The 15,908-nt window shown below is 40.5% G+C and overlaps 1 protein-coding gene across 1 annotated transcript in view; it reads left to right on the forward strand.

The window, feature by feature from the left end:
* il1rapl2 (interleukin 1 receptor accessory protein-like 2) overlaps positions 1-15,908 on the forward strand; it is a 1,327,545-nt gene that overhangs the window by 34,554 nt on the left and 1,277,083 nt on the right. The gene's annotated exons all lie outside the window — the stretch shown is intronic.

Raw genomic sequence — 15,908 nt, forward strand, 5'->3', positions numbered from 1 at the left:
TCAGTAACTGATTTAATATAACTTGCACCAGTAACCTAACAAACATTAACATGGGAAAACATCCACATGTTCAGCAAATATGTACCAAGCAAATATGGAGATGAACCTTGAAAAAGAAAAGAAAAGAAAAAAAAAACATCATGGAGATTTTTGAGAGAGAGAGAGAGAGAGAGAGAGAGAGAGAGAGAGAGAGAGAGAGAGAGAGAGAGAGAGAGAGAGAGAGAGAGACTGGAAATGGTGCTTTCAGACTCACCACATTTTTTTAGGTGTTTGTTTGTTTGTTTGTTTTTACTTGTCTTCCCTGACTGGTACTTGTGTCAGCCAACATATGTTAAGCTTTAAAAAAATGGCCATATTCAGAGTGAGAATCTTGGAGCTGTAGTTTCTCACGGCTCTTTATTTAATTTACTTCCCCTTTCCAGGAACCAAATGATTGTATTCCTCATTTTGAAAACCAGACCGGGACCCTCACAGACAGTGTCCATCTTGTAAAAGGCCCAGAAAATGGGTCATACATCACTTTTTATACAATGTGGGTGTTTACAATGGGTGTAGTTTAGTCTCACATTTCTAATGTTACTGGCTAATGTTAATTTTAATGTTGGTTAATGTTACACATAGGGGGAGCCTATCTGTATCTAAAACTTAGACATAAATGATGGAAGTAAAACTTAACTTTTATGTTTGAACGTTAAACCAGATCCCAGAGACTTCCAATCAAATAGCAAAAGCAAATACTTGATAACTAACATAAAATAAGGACTTAGCACAGATATTATCTAACAGGGCCTTATCTTAAATAACTGGGATGCTTCTGCCTGCTGATTTTGAACAAAGATGGAAACAAACTGCTCAAAACCTGTTGATGACAGACACAATCTCATCAGAAAGTTGCTGAGCATGTAACTGTCACGACAAAGGTATAAATGAACTTATATTGTGCCGATGATGGTTTCTGATACATATTCCCTTCAATCCATTTTTAGGTGCATTTTACTTTCATCTCAGGAGACAGTGATATAGCCTAAGTGGAAAAAAATTCATGATTTAATTAAAACCTATGTACTGGCCTGGGCTCTGCGTTCACAGGATGCAGGACTGCTCTGTGTCCCAAGGTGAAGAATCTGTGGGACAGAGAGCCTTTTCATACCGTGCCCCTGTTTTTTGGAATGGTCTCCCAGCCTCAATAAGACATTCAGATTCTGTGGAGACATTTAAGAACAGACTAAAGACACATCTTTTTAAACAGTCTTATAGTTAGAATTGGCATCTTTTTTTTAAATTCTTTTAACTTTTTTACTTTTTATTGTGCTCTTTTTGAACTTTTAATTGTTTTTGATCTTTTTTATTTTATTTTACATTGTTCTTGAACTGTTTTGTGAGGCACCTTGAGGTGACCCTGTCACAAATTGGCATGTTACAAATTGAATAAATTGAATGTATCATCGAGAAAATGCTGTGGTCTAAGCTTTTCACAGACAGAACAATTTTCTGTTTGTATTAAGCACCTATGTTTCTTGGACATTTCGAGGGGAGGTTCCAAGCTGTTCAGAAAGAAGACGTGTGTGTTGGAAGACTGTCTCACCACAAGTGAGGTTCCCCAGGTTCCTTGGACTATCCTAAAAATAAATTGCAGGATGTAGCTGTGGAATACATTCCCTTTGGACTAGAGAACTTTAAACACTGAAACTTTTTAAAAGAAGCTCAGTACTCTTTTTATTGTGTTTCAATAATTTCTACTGTGCTTTTAATGTTGTATTAATGCCTTGATACTCTCAATTTGTGAAAAACTTTGGGATTCATGTTGCTGAATGCTGCTATATAAATATATTTTTGCTTGGTTCCTAGATTCATGAGTAGTTGGAAAATTACATTTTTTTTTTTCAAATGTTTCTGTACCCTACTGTGCTTGAAGTATAGACTTTTAGCTTTAATTTAGGAGTTTAACAAAAATGAGTGCATTAACCATTTTTGAATTACAACCATTTGTATATGAAATGCCTTCATTTTTTGGCCCCATAAGTAATTCGTTCAGTCATATATTTTCCATATCCACTTACCCCAAATAAGGTTGAAGCCTATCCCAGCAGTTTTAGTGTCAGGTTTCAGTCCGGATCTGGGGTTTGGAGTCCATGTTTGCCTCCTTTCTCTTTTACTAGTTTAGTTTAGTTTATTTTTCATCATCTGTTTATTTCCTGTTCTATTTTACTTTACTTTGTTTCTTTGTTACTTTTATACTTTGGCCATTGTTCAGTTCCGTTCTAGTTTTGTTTTGTTAGTTTGTGTGTTCACTATTGATCATTAGTTTATCACTTGTTTATTCTCATTTGTGTTATCAGTTATGCTGTAATGTCGGGTTTTGTTTTCTGTTATCATATAGTCTCTGTTTTTCTTAAAGTTTGTTTAGCCACTTTGTTTTCTTCATCAATCCCAGTTTGGTTTTGTCTTTGCATTTATTTTCTTATTATTCTCTGATTAGTTGTCATGTAGGTTGTTCTTCTGTTCCAGTTCATCGTTGTATTTTACTCTGTCCTAGGTTTCTGTTTGATCTGTGTTTTCTGTTTTCCTCATGTCCGTCTGATTGTGTTCCCACTCCACATCACTGCTCCTGCCATTGTGTCTTTGTCTCTCACTTTTATGCTGTCTGCTTTGCGTTTGTCACTTTTATGCTATCTGCTTTGTGTTTTACTTTACTGTTCTCTTGGCACTTGTTCACGTATCTCTGTCTTTTCATCACTCCACCTTGTGTTGTCCTCCCTATCCTGCACCATGTGTCATCTTGGATTCACCTAGCCACACCCCTTTCTAGAAACTTCTCCCCACACCTGCAGCTTGTTTACCAATCACTTCCTGTTCTATTTAATTCCATTGTGTTCGTCTCCTCACTGCTAGTTCATTGTACCTCATCGTCTTCATCCCAGCTCTGTTCTCTGCCTTTTGCCTGATTGCCAGCCTGTGTTTGACCCTGCCTCGTTTTTGGACGTAGCCTTTGTCTCACCCTCTGATCTCTCTGATGCCGGTTTCCTATGAACTTGCTCGTTGTTTGACCATGCCCAGCCTGTCATTTTATGTACTACTTCTATGTTGACTGCCTAACTGTGTACCTATCCCTATCTGCGATCTTTGGATAAAGCCCTTTATCTCTTACACCTGTGTCCATGAGTCCTGCATTGGTGCCCAGCCACCCACTGTCTGCAGTCCTGACACTTAGGGTGAAAGGCTGGGCACACCTTGGACAAAACATCTATTTATCATCTATCTATGGCATGGCCACATATACACAGATAAACGCATTCAGGCATGCACTCACCCCTATGGTCAATTTAGAATCATCAGTTCAACTAATCTACATGTCTTTGGACGTGGGAGGAACTCTGAGTACCTGCAGGGAACCCATACAAACACTAGGACAATATGGAAACTCGACACATAAAAGGACTAGGTGGGAAGCGATCCCATGATCTCCTTGCTGTAAGGCAGCAGTGCAGGCATGAAGCCACCATGCCACCCCCATTAGTAACTGGACAAATGACATACAAGTATTATTGCTAATACAAATAATCACTTTCAGCACCATTATTCTTTAGGCAACTCAACGGATGGACACGGACATTTACCCAGTCCCTGAATATGTCTTGGATGTCACTTTATACTTTAGCAAACCACTCCAGGTCATGAATAGCTGACAAATAATCCATCTCCACCTCTTGAAAGTACCTGTCTATCTGCCACAGAAGAGACCTTGACCAAAGCAATCTACTGTAGTCATTGCCTTTAGGTCACTGTTTGGAGACACTGCACACACTGGAAAGCTTGTCTATTCCATCTGCAGTTATACAGCTACTTGGTGGAGTGCCACAGAGAAGGATTTTGTTCAAAGAAATGTGTGAAATTTTATCTACAGCTAGCCTGAAGGCATGTGGAACATCCAAGCCTAATTTCCAGCTGTGACTGGTAGTCTACACTACAAGCACAATTTTATTGTTACTTTCAACGACTGTGATTTTTTTTTTTTTTTTTTTTTTTTTTTTTTTTGCTGTGGTGGTGTACAGAGGCAAAATTATAAAAATGAGTTACTGCCCAACTACTTATGTCCCTCACTCTGTGGCCTGTCTGATGTTCTGTAGAGGCATGCTATTCATGACTCAGAAGTACTAGTGTTTTTCTTTATTCACCATCATTCATACTCCTGACATTCAATGACTTAGAAAATGTTGGTTGTGATGAAATGTAGTCCACTCAATTATACCCACATTTTTCAGAGTATATGCACCAGAGTACAAGTTGCACTTGACAAAAGAAACATATTGAGGAAAAAAACTCAATCACACTTGATTGTAAGTCGCACCTTGTCTCTGTATTATCAGCTCTTTTATTAGCTGTATTATCAGCTTTTGGGATTTATGTGCATTGCTGTACTGTACTTTTTTTGATGTGGCATTTATTTTACTGTTGGAGTTTACTTCACTTCTAGCTTATAAAAATAGTTATGATAAATACTGTTGTTAATAACTTATTTGTGCATTTCCCATGGGGAGCTACAGGCTCTAGATTGAGTAGTATTTACAAAATAGCTAGCTGACATTTTTCAAGGGTGGGAAAAATTGTGCAAGGTTTCAATAATGAGTTGGAATGTGTGAGAGTCCAGATTGTTTTTAGAATCTTAGACCTCTACTTTTTTAGAAGAAGAACTCAGCCCTTTGTTTAATGTTAATTGTGTAATTTTTAATGTTAATTTATTGTCTTAATGCATTTATAAATTGTTATTGTCTTAATGCATTTATAAATTGTTTAAGTTGTTATATACACACTATTATTATCATTATTATTATTGTTATGCTTTTATTTTTACTTCTATTTTGTCATTTGATTTTTAAATGCACCACATTGGAAATAAGTGTTTTCACTTTCTTGTGTCACCCTTGTATTTTTCAGGTATTTACAATTATGTTATGTACTTGTAATATGATATAACCTTTATTTAACCAGATAACAAAGCAAATTGAGGTCAAAATCTCTTTTACAAGGGTAATGTGGCCAAGAAAGGCAGCAGCACACGTCATAACAGACAGGTTAAGATCATAAAGACAACGTTAAAAACAAAATACAAGCATACGGATAAAACAATCAGCTTGGTCACTGTAACAATATGCAAGATAAAAGAAATTAAAATTTAGAAACACAGGCACTCTGCAAAAAAGTTCCATTCACTGTCTCTTAAAATGGAGCGGAAGGCATTCAAAGAAATCAAACCCGACAGTTTCAATTCAGACTGGAGGATATTCCAATCAGAGGGAGCAGAAATACTAAAAGCTTTCTCGTTTCAGTGCAAACACGAGGTACATGAAAGCAAAACTTCTCATTCAAGCACAAAGCATAACGGCTTTCAGATCTCCAAAAGAAGCTGCATAAATAAATCAGAACTAGCCCAATAAAAGCCTTGTAAACCAGAGTCTTCCAATGTGTATATCATCTTACATTCAAAGAGGGCATGCCAACATTGGCATACAACTCACAGTGGTCCGTGAGGCAGCTACAGCCAGTGACTCTCAAAGCACAATGATGCAGTTGGATCAGGGACTGTAGACAACTGGTTGAAGCACACATATACACGACATCACCATAGTCCGGCAAAGGCAAGAAGGTGGCGGCTATCAGGAGCTCTCGAGTTCTTAAGGAAAAACATAATTTATTTCTATAAAGGAAGCCTAGCTTCACTATTAAGTATTTAAGATGAACTTTAAAAGAAAGCTCTGTCAATAGTTAATCCCAAATACTTGTAACTGCTGACTAGCTTGAGAGTTTTACCTCAGGTAGTTGTAATTGATGGTATATTTGCCAAGGAAACAGGTGACATTGACAAAAACATTATTTTGGATTTTTATGCATTTGAAACCAGTTTGAATTTCTCCAGACAGTGCTGCACTATGTCAAAAGTGGACTGCAACAATTCAAATGCCTGTGTCACGGAGCTTGAACAACAATACATTACAGTGTCATCTGCATAAAGATGATAGAGTAGGCATTTGATAGGGCCCCTTCACACACAGTGCGAATTTGGTTGAATTGCGCATAAAGCAGAAATCATACGCAAAACGTGTAAATTCATAGCTGCCTCTAATGCCTTACACCTGTTGCTACAACTATTTGCGCACACCAGCGGCTAAAAGACACAGTAGGCACTCTGTGAGCCCATCGAACCCTCTCACAGCAGTCAGCCAAATTCCAGGTGACATGCACATACCTCTAACACCACTCGTTTGTCACTTAGAAAATGCGTGGCCATTCACACTATTAACACAGCAATCACTGTTGAGCTGGCAGTGAAATTTGTCTGAGTGCCCCACGAGTGTGGCTTTGCAAACAGACACAGTGACACGTTGGTGTGTGCGCTGAACTGACAGGACGTGTGGCCGCCCACAGAAGCGGTTGTGGAGATCTCTGGATCTGGACATCACGGCTGGACAACACGTACTGTTTTTGGACGGACATGGACTAACAATTGCCCACTGTGACGCTCATGTGTCTGCTTGCTGTCCTCACGTGGACATAAATAAAAACATATATCGCTGTGGCGATGGGCTTCAGTGAGCAAGCGCATGGCATGCAGATTGACAGGCTACCCCAGGTTGAAACATACCATCAGATCATAACGTGCAGATGGAATCAGTGAAACCACCTGGTGGAGTAGGTTGTTGCAAAGAAAACTTTCACCCTCTGTCCTTTCTGGAACAAGTTGAATACCGCTGACTTGTGGCACCGGGAGCATGACACTTTAGTCACTCATGGTAACAGCAACATAACACTTAACAAAATTGACTAAGCCAACTGAACTACAAAAACACAATGAATCAGTAACACTAACAACACTGTTAAACTAACATAAACCACAATAACACCATTTAAAACCCCAAACTCTCACTGTGCCTCGAAGCACAAGGTCTATCGGTTACTGGCGAGCTGAAATTGCATATTTATCAAAAAATATTTGTCCTATCAAGTTTTTTGTTTTTGCAGCGTTCATCCTGGACCCAAAATACATAAGCATACCAAATGGCAAATTTCAACTCTCCCCAGTTCACAGTGAGTGAAACCATACATGTGCACACACACAGAGGCCCCTTAGGTATTATAATATAGATAATGTGTTGGAGCTTTTTGTTTCTGTATACAAGTCGCACATCACAACTTGAATATGGTGCCAACATTTCGAAATGAGCAGAGTGCAATTTTTTTTTTTTTTTTTTTTTTTTTTGGAGGGTTTTTTATGTTGTGCCAAATATGCATGTGGCCACAAGCATCATCGCAGATTGTATGAGAAACTCACAACACAGCATTTTTAAAAGAAATACATGTAATGAAAGAAACCTTTTACCATAGTAATTTTAAGCATTACTGAGTCCACAGGGCTGTCCGAACATCACACTACGAGCCACTTTACCATCATCCAATCAGCACAACCTCCACTATGAGAGCAGTGCTGCAGAGCTGAGTGCCTTAACCGGTCCTTAATGAGGGTGAGAGAGGCAACAAGACCAAAGGCAGCAAGTAAAAAAGTGAGGAAATGAAAAAGAAGTGAAAGACAAAGATAAAGGGTGATGTGAGGGTGTGCAGGGTGATGAAGAGGAGAAAATAAAAGAAGAGGGAGAGAGAAAATCTACCACATAGTCCTCGCTGTCAACCAGTGTGTAATTAAGTTCTGCACAGTGTCACCATCGCTCTGTACAACTGGTAATTTAACTGGGTCTGAGCCAGGAGAGCGGATCAGAGGCGGAGAGAGTGGCAACAGGAGGGCAGGAGAGGAGACACCGAGAGGAATGAGGAGCAAAAGAAGGCAATGAGGGGGTGGAGGACACTGCAGTCACAGGCCTTATTGGAGAAGATGGCAGGAAATGGAATCAAGAAAAGAGAGAGAAAGGTGCGGAATGAAAGAAATGAGAAGAGATATTAATGTTGTTCATTATCCACTAATACTGTCACAAGTAACTATATATAAAAAAATAATAATAATAATTCAGCATCACCTTTTTCTGCAGAAATACAGTCAACATTGTCACTGGACAAATCAACAAGATTTTGAAAAAAATAGGATAAACTGTTGCACAATCCAATCGTGATGGAAGAGGAAGTGATGTTTTTCAGCTTTGCCCTGACTGAGAACTTGCACAGAAGCTTTCTGAGGTTCACACTGAGATTTGTTCTGCGGCAGAAAGTATAAAACACTTCTACGTCCACACTCAGGACCATGAAACTATAACTTATAACAGTTCATCCCAAATTTGTCAGATGACTCAAGACATTGTTGAAGCTGAAAACAAAATTTTGTTTTTGACTTTCACTGGTTGCCATTTATCTTTAACAGTTTTACAACAGCAGAAATCAAACAAAAAAGTGGATAATGCTAAAAAGTTAGGTTTTTTGTACACCTTTATTCAATGAATATTGAGTTTCTAGGCTTATGTTTCCTTCATTCAGTTTTCTTTTATAGTAAATTTTGCAATTAGAAATGTACAAGAACATTAATCCCATCACACAAGAAAAATCTGTGTCCCCTGCTGTCACTCAACTGGTTATGCTCCATTTTTAAGCAATGTAATTACTTTATACACACACACCACAAACATGGCTGATGGCCACATTGCATAAAGAAAAATGTAATTTCCCCCAAGATACACAAGGCTGTTAAATTTAAAATAATTGTAAAGCTAGTTTCTGTGGGGTTGTTGAGTTGTGCTGCCCTTACTGTCTTCATGCTCACAGGTACTCTTGGTATGCAGTAGTAAAAGGAAGGTGCATTCAGTGGCACTAGGTACACCTTACTAGCATCAGATTGGACTGTTTTTTTTTCCCTCAGATTTACCTTAACTGTATCAGAGATTCAACAAGGTGCTGGTGTTGCCGACCAAATAGCCCCCCCCCCCCCCCCCCCCCCAAAAAAAAAATCAGTCAGCCCTGTCTTCACTGCGCATGTCATTTTGCAGTTCAACAGCATATGAGGTCTGTGATGAAAAAAGCGGTCCTTTTTATTTTTTTCAAAACATAAATGGATTTGATTCATATGTTTTTACGTCAGACAAGCTTGACGTCATTCGCCTGTGGGCAGGCCTTGAGTGAGGAGTGCTCCACCCCACCTGTCGGAATCTCTTTGTCTGAATAGCCGCTGCAGACGGCGCGCGTTGCTTTGTCAACATTTTTCTGGACCTGTGAGGAATATCCGAGTGGACACTATTCGAGAAATTCAGCTGGTTTTCGGTGAAAAGTGTAACGGCTGATGAGAGATTATGAGGTGTTTCTGTCGCTGTAAGGACTTCCCACAGAGCGGGACGTCGCGCAGTGCTTCCAGGCGCCGTCGTCGGCCTGTTTCGACCTGAAAACATCCTAATTTAAGGCTTAATTCACCCAGGACATCGTGAGAGAACAGAGAAGATTCAGAAGAGGCCGGTATGAGGACTTTATGCGGACATTCCACTGTTTAAGGACATTTTTTAATGAAAGATGTGCGCGCAAATTCGCCGAGTTGTTTCCGTGATGACTCGGCGAATCTGTGTGCGCCGCGACAGGAAAAACACCTCCGTGTTGAAAACCATTTGTAAAATTCAGGCAGCTTTTGATGGCTTTCAACAAGTGAGTAACTGAGAAATTGTTTAACAGCTTGGGCATGTTCCAACTTGCTTTCCAATGGAGGTGTTTTTCCTGTCGCGACCCCCGCGGTCGGGTCCAGCCCGACATGCGGCTCTGCCCGCACGTTCTTTCATTAAATGAAATCAAAATCAAAATGTCCATTAACAATGGAATGTCCGAATAAACTCCTCATGCTGACTTCTTCTGAAAGTTCTCTGTTCTCTGACAACTTACTGGATCAACAGAGCCTGAAATGTGGAAGTTTTCAACTTGAAACGGCGAGACGCTGCCACCTCGAAGCGCAGATCGCCGTCAGGCACCGTGGGCCGTCCTTACGGCGACACTACCAGACCAAAATCTCTCATCAGCCGTTAAAATTTTTACCGAAAACCAGCTGAATTTATCGAATGGTGTCCACTCAGTTTGCCTTACAGTTTTGAAAAAATTTTGATCAAACAAAGCAGCAGTCTCTGAGCCATTCCTAAACAATGAAAAAAACGACAAGAGGGTGGGCCACTCCTCACTCAAAGACTGCCCACAGGTGAATGACGTAACCGACAGGCGTGAAAAAACTCTCGCATGCCCACGAGGGTTCAAGCATGTCTGATGTAATCACACGTGATTCAAATCCATATGGTTTTTGAAAAAAATAATAAGGTCCGTTACTTTTATCACCGACCTCGTAATTTCTGAGTGTCACCTCATTTCTACTTAAAACTGCACTCCAGTCATCATCTATCTCAGCGACAGATATCTGAAGTTTTTGTGCAACAATCCATTCCACATACAACCCCAATTCCAGTGAAGTTGGGACGTTGTGTAAAATGTAAATAAAAACAGAATACAATGATTTGCAAATCCTCTTCAACCTATATTCAATTGAAAACACCACAAAGACAAGATATTTAATGTTTGAACTGTTAAACTTTTTTTAAGCTTTTTTTTGTTTTGTGCAAATATTTGCTCATTTGAAATGGATACCTGCAACACATTTCAAAAAAGTTGGGACAGGGCAACAAAAGACTGGGAAAGTTGATGAATGCTCAAAGAACACCGAACTGGAAACAGGCGAGAGTCATGATTGGGTATAAAAGGAGCATCCCCAAAAGGCTCAGCCATTCACAAGCAAAGATGGGATGAGGATCACCACGTTGTGAACAACTGCATGAAAAAGTAGTCCAATAATTTTAAGAACAATGTTTGTCAACATTCAGCTGCAAGAATTGAGGGATTCCATCATCTACAGTCCATAATATAATCATAAGATTCAGAGAATCTGGAGAACTTTCTACACGTAAGCGACAAGGCTGAAAACCAACATTGAATACCCGTGACCTTCAGGCGGCACTGCATTAAAAACCGACATCATTGTGTAAAGGATCTTACTGCGTGGGCTCAGGAACACTTCAGAGAACCACAGTCAGTTAACACAGTTTGTCAGTAATCTACAAGTGCAAGTTTAAAACTCTACCATGCAAAACGAAACCCATACATCAACAACATCCAGAAATGCCACCGCCTTCTCTGGGCCCAAGCTCATTTGAAATGGACAGACACAAAGTGGAAAAGTGTGCTGTGGTCTGAGTCCACGTTTCAAAATGTTTTTGGAAATCATGGACGTCGTATCCTCTGGACAAAAGAGGAAAAAGACCACCCAGATTGCTACCAGTGCAAAGTTCAAAAGCCAGCATCTGTGATGTATGGGGGTGTGTAAGTTGCCCATGAAAACTATATGGATTTCAGTCATATGTTTTTACGTCAGACATGCTTGAACCCTCGTGCGCATGCGTGAGTTTTTCCACGCCTGTCAGTGACGTCATTCGCCTGTGAGCACTCCTTGTGGGAGGAGTCGTCCAGCCCCTCGTCGGAATTCCTTTGTCTGGGAAGTTGCTGAGACACTGGCGCTTTGTTTGATCAAAATTTTTTCTAAACCTGTGAGACACATCGAAGTGGACACGGTTCGAAAAATTAAGCTGGTTTTCAGTGAAAATTTTAATGGCTGATGAGAGATTTTGAGGTGATACTGTCGCTTTAAGGACTTCCCACGGTGCGAGACGTCGTGCAGTGCTCTCAGGCGCCGTCGTCAGCCTGTTTCAAGCTGAAAACCTCCACATTTCAGGCTCTGTTGATCCAGGACGTCGTGAGAGAACAGAGAAGTTTCAGAAGAAGTCGGTTTCAGCATTTTATCTGGATATTCCACTGTTAAAGGAGATTAAAGGAGATTTTTTTTAATGAAAGACGTGCGGACAGATTGCAGCGTCGGCTCGCAGCCGCCGCGATGCTCCGCCACAGGAAAAACACCTCCTTAAGGACAAGTTGGAACATGTCCAGCTGTTAAACAATTTCTCATATACTCACTCCACTGAAAGCCATCAAAAGCCGCCTGGATTTTACAAATGGTTATCAACACGGAGGTGTTTTTCGTGTGCCGCTGCACCGCGCCGGCTGCGTCCCGACGCGCAGACCCGTCCGCACGGACCTGTCCGCACGGACCCGTCCGCACGTCTTTCATTAAAAAAATCTCCTTTAACAGTGGAATATCCTGATAAAATGCTGAAACCGACTTCTTCCGAAACTTCTCTGTTCTCTCACGACGTCCTGGATCAACAGAGCCTGAAATGTGGAGGTTTTCAGCTTGAAACAGGCTGACGACGGCGCCTGAGAGCGCTGCGCGACGTCTTGCACTGTGGGAAGTCCTTAAAGCGACAGTACCACCTCAAAATCTCTCATCAGCCGTTAAAATTTTCACTGAAAACCAGCTTAATTTTTCGAACCGTGTCCACTTCGATGTGTCTCACAGGTTTAGAAAAAATTTTGATCAAACAAAGCGCCAGTCTCTCAGCAACTTCTCAGACAAAGGAATTCCGACGAGGGGCTGGACGACTCCTCCCACAAGGAGTGCTCACAGGCGAATGACGTCACCGACAGGCGTGGAAAAACTCACGCATGCGCACGAGGGTTCAAGCATGTCTGATGTAAAAACATATGAATGAAATCTATATAGTTTTTGAAAAAATAAAAAGGATCTATACTTTATTGACAGACCTCGTATGTGAATATTGAAACCATTGAATCTGGCACCAGTGACCACACCATGTTTAAAGTCTCTTAATTTAGCTTTTCTCCATTCTGATACTTGATTTGAACTTCAGCAGATGGTATTGACCTGGCTAAAGGCATGGGGTTGTGAATGACTGATACTTGCTTTAATGAGATATTTGCTTTAATGAAAAATTGAACAGGTCTACCTAATGAAATAGCCAGTGAGTGTATAATGAAGGAATCGTAGCACAAAGACAATACACCGTATGCATTACTGAAAGATTTTAGTGTTGCACTGGCAGTTTTGCTCAGCATATATTTGAGCAATGACAGGTTTAGGCTCACCAGTAATCTGTGTTATCCAATATTGTGAACTATTTTATTTTTAGAACAGTTTATACTTTAGTGGGTTTCAGTACTGGCTGATACTTCTCACATTCCTTCTTGCTTTCCCGTGTCTGTGCAGGTTCCTGTGCACTTGCAGGGGTGGACTACTATAATATCCTTTACAGTGTATTCAGAAACTTTTTACACGTTATGTTCAGCCTAACTCCACAATACAGTAAATTTTCCCTTAAAATTCTGCTCACAAACACCCCATAATGACATAAAAAGTTTTTTTTTTTTTTAATTTTTGCAGATTTATAAAAACAAAACAAAACTAAGACATAGCATGTACATAAGTATCCACACCCTTTGCTCGGTACTTTGTTGACACACCTCTGACAGCAATTACAGCCTCAAGTTTACTTGAATATGATGCCACAAGCTTGGCGCACCTATCTTTTGGCAGTTTTACCCATTCCTCTTTGCAGCACCTCTCAAGCACCATGATGTTGGGTGGGGAGTGTCAATGCCATTTTCACAGCCTTTTTCAGATTTCTCCAGAGACGTTCAATCAGATTCATGTCTGGACTCTGACTGGGCCACTCAAGGACAGGCACAGAGTTGTTTTGAAGACACTCCTTTGGTATATTTGCTGTGTGCATAGGGTCATTGTCCTGCTGAAAGATGAACTGTTGTCCCAGTCAGGAGTTCCCTGGAGCAGGTTTTCATCCAGGATGTTTCTGTATATTGCTGCATTCATCTTTCCCTCAATTCTGACTAGTCTCCCAGTTTCTGCTCCTGAAAAACATCCCCACAGCATGATGCTGCCACCACCATGCTTCAATGTGGTTTCCTCCAAACATGACACCTGGCATTCACACCAAAAAGTTCGGTCTTTCTCATCAGACCAGAGAATTTTGTTTCTCATGGTCTGTGAGTCCTTCAGGTGCCTTTTAGCAAACTCCAGGTGGGCTGCCATGTACCTTTTACTAAGGAGTGACTTCCATCTGGCCACACAACCATACACATCTGATTGGTGGATTGCTGCAGAGATGGTTGTCCTTCTAGAAGGTTATCCTCTCTCTACATTGGAATGCTGTAGCTGTGACAGAGTAACCATCGGGTTCTTGGTCACCTCCGTGACTTAGGCCCTTCTCCCCCGATCGCTCAGTTTAGACGGGTGGTCAGTTCTAGGAAGAATCCTGGTGGATCTGAACTTCTTCCATTTGCAGATGATGGAGGCCACTGTACTCATTGGGACCTTCAAAGCAGCAGAAATGTTTCTGTACCCTTCAGCAGATTTGTGCCTCAAGACAATCCTCTCTCTGAGGCCTACAGACAATTCTTTTGACTTCATGCTTGGTTTGTGCTGTGACATACACTGTCAGCTGTGAGACCTTATACAGTATGTAGACAGGTGTGTGCCTTTCCAAATCATGTCCAATCAACTGAATTTACCCCAGGTGGACTTCAATTAAGCTGTAGAAACATCTCAATGATGATCAGGGGAAACAGGATGCAACTGAAATCAATTTTGTGCTTCATTGCAAAAGCTGTGAATACTTGCGTACGTGTGATTTCTTTTTGTGTTGTTGTTGTTTTTAATTAATTTGCAAAAATCTAAAAAAAATAATAATAATTTCACATTGTCATTATGTTGTATTGTGTGTAAAACATTGAGGTAAACAGTGGGTTTACTCAATTTTGGAATAAAGCTGTAACATAAGAAAATGTGGAAAAAGTGAAGTGCTGTGAATACTTTTTGGATGCACTGCATGTCTGTGAAACAGCTCAACCAGAGGGAGTCAGGCACTCTTGTGCATGCATCCATTCTGCTTTTGCAGCAAACATCAAATATTTATGTAGAGGAATAAAAGGCAATTATGCAAATAATATTACACAGTTATAAAAAAGAGCAAAGTCACAGTACGTAAAACAGCCACATTACTGTCAAGCTGACAGAAAATTGAGTTTCATTTTTCTTTAATAAAAGAATGTCTCAGTTAGATTTACTTTGCTCAGTAATGGCTGAGTTTATTCAAACAACAATCCAATCACTTAATATCAATCAAAAGACAAATATGGAGCAAGTTTGTGCATTTGTCCTTCTCGCTAACTTCATTGTCTTGCTGTAACGTATTACAGCCGTAAAACCAAGCAGACTGAACGGCACACAGAAGGAAGGAGACTGAAAGTGAGCAGCCCCGTGGTCTCAGCAAGAGAGAGGAATGGAAGTGGCAAAGAGGCAGCGATATGAGAAAATGATGAAAAGGACGACGACGGGGAAGAGGATGAAGCACAGAACAGGAACACACAACACAATGAATGGCTTTTCCCGGTCTGTGGGGATGAGAGGCAGAAGACATTAAAAAGTCGTGAGCAATATGTGACACTGATGAACCTGCAGCCAAGTCTTTGTGTGTGTGTGTGTGTGTAAAAACTGTGAGTTTTTACACACATGAATGGACGAATGCACAAGTGGGCCTGTGTGTTTGTGTGTGTGTTTCTGTGTACGTGAAAATAAGTGCTGAAGCATTTGACTGAAGGGCAATTAAAGGATAGTGTGTATAGATTTAAAGTTAGCGCACACTGTATAGCTGTGTATCGACATTGTAATTACCAGTGAATAATGCAGGGTTGTGTGTGTGTACATGTGTGTTGGAGTGTGTGTGTATAAAGCATTGTCCCTTGGGTCGACTTGCTATTGACATTCTAATTAGACTGAATGATACACTCTCCCTATTAAGACCAAAGCATTGAGCTGTATAAAGCGGCACTTTTGCCACGCTGCAGTGTTCGCTGGCCGCCGTGTTGGCTTCACAGCCCTGCATATGTTTTTTCCATTTCAGTGGTTATCCGCTGGTCACACTTCACCTTTAACAAAAGAAGACAAATTAAAGCTGCTGTTGACAATTCTG

This window comes from Thalassophryne amazonica, chromosome 11 (genome assembly GCF_902500255.1).
Source record: "Thalassophryne amazonica chromosome 11, fThaAma1.1, whole genome shotgun sequence".
In the NCBI taxonomy this organism is placed as follows: domain Eukaryota; kingdom Metazoa; phylum Chordata; class Actinopteri; order Batrachoidiformes; family Batrachoididae; genus Thalassophryne; species Thalassophryne amazonica.